We start from the raw sequence: 7,841 nt of genomic DNA, 5'->3' as shown, positions 1-7,841 counted from the left end.
TGTTTATTTGGACGTGGAGGGAAAGAAGGCGAGTCTTGGGATCTAGGGTTCGACTGTGAGCTGTGTAGTCAAGTTAGTCGCGGTTCTGTGGCGTGATTTGTGAGTGTAAAAAAAGAACAGATCTCGTGATCTAGTGAGTGGCGCTGAGCAGTGCAGTCATGCATGTGGTAAAGGGATGGCTACAGATCATCGATTCAACGTCGTTGTTATACTCTCAAGACTGGTTCAAACTCGGCGTGACGTCATACCGATATGTGACCTGCGTAGATGGGTAAGACAAATCGGGAATGTAACGTCATTCGGGCTGTCTTCTGCTAGTGACCTAAAGGGTTATTACGGCTAGCAAAGCCAACGAGACATTTAACACTGCCTTCTGCTGTTGGAACAACATTTCTTTGACAGTAGTTTGATCACAAAGGCCCGACATTCGGGCATTGGTTCTCCGAATTTAACCCTCACTGAAGAACACCGTGACCTTAAATAAATACGCAATTCTTTACAAAGAGCATCAACAGGGTTACTTTGTGGCGCTGGAATTGTGAAAAATTCGGCAGAACTTATTTGACGTATTCCCTTACACCACACCATACACCACGTTATTCTTATGTTTGGCAAGTAGTATCAAGGGCGTATACGTTGTTCTACCAGCATGCCATCAGTAAAAAGTTCGCGGAGGTGTCATAATCTAATTACGGTTACCGGATGAATTCAAGCTTACTAGGTTTTATGTGAGCATCATGATGATGGATTGTTTAGCCCACTAAGAACAGTTTTATTCACGTCGTTTTTATTCGGAATTTAAGAACACGTACTTCTATGCTGAGTTGGGACAGGCCGGTGGACTTATCTCACCCTTACTCCATTCATTTTGACAATGGTGAGGTCAGAAAGGTCGAGTGGAAGAACTAATATCTAAGTAACTGTGTGAAAGCGCTGATTTAATGCTGGTTGTTACGCGCTGGACCTATGCATGAGTAAACATGAGAGTGAACCAATACCTCAACCTTACTTTCTACGCATGACGGCTCCGCAGACGATAAAAGTTGTCTTGAGGTGATTGATCTGAAATATTAAATGTGTGCTCATTCTGTTGGATAAATGGAGATGCTGTAAAATCTGGGCGAATGGTCATAAAAATGAATTTCGCTTAAAGTTGCTAAACGACTGATACCGGCAAATCATGATGATAACCGACACTAATTAGTCATCCAGGTTTTCTCGCTTTTTCCGCCTTCGTGTTTGGTTTTGGTTTGCAACGTTGATAAAGGTAACCAAACATTATCGAAATCCTGAGTGACCTATTTCGATACAGCAAAGCTGATTCCTTCTATCAGATGTCGGTTGCAAAGTAGGTTATTGTGCCGAAAGTTTGGCCTTATGTTTCCTAGTACCGCGAAGCGAACCAAGACCACTACAAGCCTTCCTGGACAGTGCAAAAATTTTTGGCTGGTTACTCTAACTCTCAAACCATCTACACTAGGGCAAATTTTGCCAACCTAGATGATTAACTCAGCAGAACGCCATTAATTGACACAGAAGCAAGTCTGTAAGGCATCACGTAATTATGTTAAGGTTTTGGATTTTTTGAACCCTTTTTCTCTTGAGCAGGAAGGCTCTCCTAAAATAAGCTTTTTTGGTTGTTACTTTCACACAGCTCCCATGGAAAGGAAGTTATTTACTCTATCCAATATAGGGCATGACATCACCCGTACCATTAATAACCAAACTAATTAATGGTAGGTCTATGGATAGACCCAGCGCGCTCTTCATTTTGGTATTTTAATCGACTTTTAGTCACTGAAAAACATCATTATAGTTTCTGATCACCCCAAATACAGTATTCCCAAAATGAGTTGAACAATATGACTAGATTGTTCAGTGAGAGATATCAGGTTCCAACATGAATGCTTAAGAAGTATTTACCTGAAAATCTCATCATTGGTATTGACTTTTGGAAGTTTCTGAAGCACGGAGAAAATCTGACAATACCATACCTCATCGACATGTGCGCGAAAAATAGGCATTCTGATAACGACAAGCCGATCAACCCTGACTAACCTATTGGTTCAGTAAAGTCTATGAAATGGATTGGTACGTGAGTTCAGTGAAGAAATATATCCCCGTAACTTTGATGCCATAATTGTTAACGTTGCTGCAGAATCCACTAGCGAATACCATAGAAATAAGAAAAAACAAAGCTGCTCGAACCTACCACACTGCAGTTGCCGTTTGGAAATCAATAAAAGTGCTCTCAGTACGACACTCATCCAAATAGACCAAACACACACTAGGTAAATTCTTCCTACCAAAAATATGCTGTCGTTAAATGGGTTAGCGTTAATATGTACATGATTAGCGAAGTTTTTTCCAAATTAAATCCACTTCGTTTCTATTCATAAAAACGCTAATTTGTAAACCAATTTAGTATTAAAGGGAGTTTCAGCTAAACTCCGGCTGAATCTCTCAGTTACAAAATCCTTCACTTGAATATGCTACATTAAACTGGTTTGCACATAAATCTATTCCACGAACTGCGTCACATTTGGATTCAAATAGAACATAAGGTTGCAGGCAACTTGGGAAATGTGCCTACCTGATGATCCTAGGTTACATCAAAACCAATTCTGAGCTTTGAAAAAATTCCGTCAGATATATGCACCATTCTTTAATAAGAAAGCGGTTCATCAAGTTTCTGCCACAGACCTTAAGGTCTACACAACTTCCCTGGGTATCGTACCCGGACTGTTTAAGTTTTTAAACTGTCTTGTCAGATCCATGGCGAACGTTCCACCTTGGATTGCTGTACAATCAAAGCCATCAGCTGGTCGGCTGATCAGAATTAACGAAAAAATTCACGCCTCTTTACCACCTTTAGTCGTAAGGTAATAGTGGCCCGAAGAACACTCACTGAAGGGAACTCATTCAGTGGAGGAACGCTGTTAAGGAATATTTCAAATATGAATTCGTGACGAATCAATTGTGCTGAAAAGTATAGTACTGGACGAAAAAGCGAAAGACCAGGAAAGTTCCAAGTGACCAAAACCAGAAGCACCAGAAGAACACCTTCCCAAATACATGAGACCATGGTCGATCTGGTTCGTGAGCACTCCTCGTGAAAGCATTGCAGGATATCTGCACTGGATGCATCAATAAATCGATGACGTTCTCTATCAGTGGGTGCTAACAATTCAAGTTTCAGTGAGATAAAGAAGTTTCCTTCAAAATCCTCTGTCATCTTACCAATGAGAGAACGCAAAACCGCTCTATCGACGAGGCAGAATGTGCCGTTAAGTTTAGTTGCATTATTTCTATCCTCAAAACCGACCACAAACCCTGAATTATGTGGTGGGGAAGAGTAGCCTAAACCAGTAAAGCAAGTGTGCATATAGTCACAGCGCAAGTTGTGTTGCTCGTTATCAGCATCAGTAGCCAGATTCTTCTGAACATTTAACATATACTCCACGATCCATGGATCGTCGGGTTCAAATACCGCGTTATCATCATATGCGCAATATATTACCTTGTTATCCCTTGAGGAAGTGTTGTGTTGAAGCTTAATTCCTGAAAGCAAGAGAACAATCGTTCAGTTGGAAGAAAATCATGAAACTGTATAAATAGGGTAATTAAAAAATGTATAAATACTATTAAATGTTTTCGTAGAAGACAAGCGTTTGCTTTGTAGTATGCGAATCAAACAAGTCATAAGCGACCTATTCATCTCCGCTACTGATGTATTTGTGAGTAGCTCGTTCATCGCATCTGCTTTGCTCAGCCCATACTGTCAGCAAGCTAACTGCCTATCATCAAAGCTATGAGTGTCTGTCCATTTCATCGAAATATTCTATATGAGACTCTTACAACCTACAAATTATGCAGAAATTCCAAGTTTTTTATACGCAAGAAGTAGGTAGCATCTGACAAAGTGCGATCCCGCCGTACATCATTAACCTGTATCTCCATATCACCGTCATTTCGAATGCAAATTTCGTGAAGGGCATTGGTTTCTAGAGCTTCTGGTTAGTATGAAGTATTCGGATATAAAGAATGCGTTCTGCTGGACTAAGTCGCACAATCCTACGTTGGTGGAAGATTGCGTACTAGGAGCGCACACTCATGAAGTGCCTCAAAATTTGGCCTGTGTATCATCTCAAAGAAGAGCTGCTCTACGCCTCCGAATAGTAAACTACACCGCAAAATCCAGCTACCTTGGAAGCTCTGCTGATCCGACTGTGGATTGTGTGCTGGGATTTCATTTTACCAAGGCTAGTGGGACTTTTTGGTAAGCTAAGAAATGGGTCTGTTGAAGATTATGCCTAGGAATGAAAGTCAAGTCGCATTTTCATAAGGTGGTAGCCTTATCTGCCTTTTCTGCAGCACCGAAACACTGACCAGATGCCGCTGCAACACACTATACTTAAACGGATTTTCGTTGCATAGCCTCATGGAGATACTTAGTTTCCAATTGGTTGAGCCAATGACGGGCATAGGAGTACACAGACGGACGCGTTACACTGTATTGGAGACCAGAATCAAATTCAGTCTGATTGTGGTTTATGGGAGATTTTCGCCGAGTGAATGACGACGAACTTACGAAACGAATTCTGTTTATTCAACCATATACGAAGAAACCGAGTCCCGGCAAACAATGCTTTATAGTCTGAAAAGTTTGATCAAAGCAGCTAAAGTCAGTATAGTTAACTGGTAAGTGGAGTCAGAAAAATTGTCGACATGGGGGGAAACAATATGAACTGGAATTTGTCGGTTCAGCGATCCCTGATTTCGAACTGGGGAAGTGAAGCGTCCAAGACAGCGTGCAGGGCTGTCGGACCTGAAGAAGTAGCACGCTAGATGTGTGATAACTGCGGCCGTGTTTGTGCCAACCGAATTAAACTTTTGGCCACCAACAGACGCACGGTGATCCATCCGCCGAACGGACAAAGTGCGTTGATCACATGTGCGTTTGCGGCTTGGTGAAACCCGCGATAGTCCTAGAAATGACACTCTGTAGCCATGTGGACTGAAACTGACCCAAATGCCTGAGTGCACTGAGTGGCACGGCTTTTCAAGCATGTAGTAGAGCACCAAATGATTTTCAGTGGTGTCGACCGAATCCAGTCATACCATGGCTAACTATAGGGTGTTATACAAACGTACTTTTGATCATTATGATTAGTAATGCAGGTCGACGATCCATCTGAAGCAGGCGCATACGGATTCAACTGTTAAGTTCTTGCCACTCGTACATGCAGGTCTCTCTCCCCAAATTCAAGGGTACTTGTGACTGCTAAACCTACAACGCTGCCAGAAGTGGCCTTATGTGTCGTTGTCGTGCGGACATAGCTGAATAATGACCAGCAACATCTGATCGTGTGCCTTCTTAAGATGAGTCTCGTGAGTGGCTCGAACCACCCCGTTGTTAGAATCGTTGCTGGTGGGAACTTTGTCGATATGGGGTATGCAGACTAATTTTGACCTCATCTTCGAAGACGGAGGCAAAGCATACGTTCTTTTGGATAAAATGATTATCCTCTTTTGGCGCGCCACTTACGCATTCAAAGTGCAGAGCCGTGGTTTTCTGAAGATACCCATTATGATTCGAGGATAATCACTGAAGGTAATGAGGAGTTTTACATACCTCAGTAGCTGTGTCAGCTCTGACAGGAGTTTGTCTGCTACAGTACGTGTACAACCTCAAGGCACCGAATCACATTTTGGGCAAAAAACACCACTATGTCTCAATGGCCGCGTGGACCAGACTGTAATATAGACTGACATGTAGTACCTTTGCGAGGGATAGATCACTTTGACCACCTATGTCTAAGAGGTGTTTCTGGGGTCCGGTACCGTCAGTGCTAATTGACAAACGGAACCTATTCCGTTGTGCAGTGGGTACTTCACTCGAGTCCCATCGACTGTGATGGCTCAGCCATTGGTTACACAGGCCAAAACATCATCCACCGAGACCAGTGTTGTTCTGTGGTTTCTTCAGAATGTCGTAAACCAAGAGGCAGCAACCTTTGACTTTGCAGAGGTGTGTGGAGGAGAGTACGAGGATTTAGAGTGTTCCGCCTTTCATAGTGTGATCCCCGTACTCCCCATTGCACGAAAAGGCGGCCGATCTATTTCCGGACAGGCTGATTGAGTCCTTGATGGTGAAGGAGAAACCTCAGAATGCTTGTGATATGCTAGCACCAGGTACCTTCCTCATCCATCCCTTTCTCTTGGTTTCACCTTAGGGTGTTAAATACCATGACGTGCACTTTACGGTTCCATGAGAATGAAGCATCAGTGTCAACACCGCTGTTGCTGCCTCTGACAATGGTGGTGAACCTAGAACCATGGCGGCTCCCAGTACTGTCTGGACGCGATGCATCACTTTGAATGGTTTTGTTTTCCGTACAGTGGCCACTCCTCTTCGATGTTGGCCTCAAATAAACAAATTAGGTCTACTGATATTTCGGTACATTTCGAACACACTCGGGCAAAATGCTGGAAATGTTTACCGACTGTTATCTTGCAGAACCGGTTCTACAGTTCAAACTCTGCCAAATTTCGAAGGTCCAACTATTCCCGTAATGCGTTTGAAATGAAGAAAAGGAAAGCAAGGGAACGTTTACCTGTCTGAGGTTTCTTAACGAAATCACTGATCTTTAAAAAAACAGGTTGGTGTTTCAGCTATCAGGATTCCACCTAATATAACTATCATATTTGATAAACGAAGACGGTGGTTTGGAGTCGCAGAGGGTTTTGTTCAGCAGCCGTACCACTGTACTTGAATGTATGGTTTCAGTGATATCGCGCTAGTGTCGAATATATCCTATGACAAACTTTAAAGTGTAACGCATGAAACATGTCTAACCAAATTCCGTAGGGTGTGGCTGAAATTTTGACAGCATGCACTTATTGATTCTCTATGACAAATAGCTGATCATGACAGGAGACGAAAAGAACTAATCTGTGATTCTTGCTCGTCAGACCAGAGTTTATAGTCAGTAAAGTGCCGATGGCAGTCCAAAAGGTTTACGCAGTGCCATTCCAGACAAATTTCTACGCAGTGATTTTACTCACAAGTGGAATAAAGACTGAATATCAACCAGTCTTTCTAGATATGCCATGAAATCTAGCTATACGGTTTTACTTGCTATGGACGAGTGTTTCAGCGGTAATTTGTGCTCCGCAATTTGGCTTTTCTTGTTTCCTAAAGATTTTGAATAAGATCGAATGTTGTAATGTTGGCAAAAATTAAGGATCCCAATTTTTTAGCTCATCCATTCCAAGCAGTCAAACTGAGATTTTTTTTTGAATTAACAGGGAACCTGTAACAACCAGACTGAAACGTTACCTTCCTATAAAGAAAATTCACCTAATTTTGTTTTGCTAGGATTCCCTAGTACACAGTAATTAATTCGACACCGGTAACTCGGCATTGTACATCACTCGCAATTCATCCTCCTATGTTGCAGTCAGGCTTTGTGAATTACTAGAAACACTCCTGGGCTCAACCAAGACAAGAACAGAAATAGTAGCTTGTAAGGCGATGAGGTCTTAAACTTCAAATAAAGGTTTCATACTGTCATTGGATTTGACCGCTAGCAGGCATTATGGAGAAGTGTGTGCACAGTGAATCGTGTAAATCCTTGCAGTTCACTCCCCCCCCCCACAACACTCCGGAGCGGAGTGTGGATAATCGCTTTCAACCGCGAGTTGTTACCCAGAGGTGGAATTCGTTTAAGCTTCAACAGGTCCTAGTGTCACGGAGCTAGTGTCATGAGCTAGTAAGTAGCCAGCCAACCGGAAGCCAGAGAGTTCATATCACATTTGCGATGGTGGGATCCGTGACT

This window comes from Opisthorchis viverrini (genome assembly GCF_000715545.1).
Source record: "Opisthorchis viverrini unplaced genomic scaffold opera_v5_94, whole genome shotgun sequence".
Lineage (NCBI taxonomy): Eukaryota > Metazoa > Platyhelminthes > Trematoda > Opisthorchiida > Opisthorchiidae > Opisthorchis > Opisthorchis viverrini.
Note: the sequence above shows the minus strand (reverse complement) of the source record.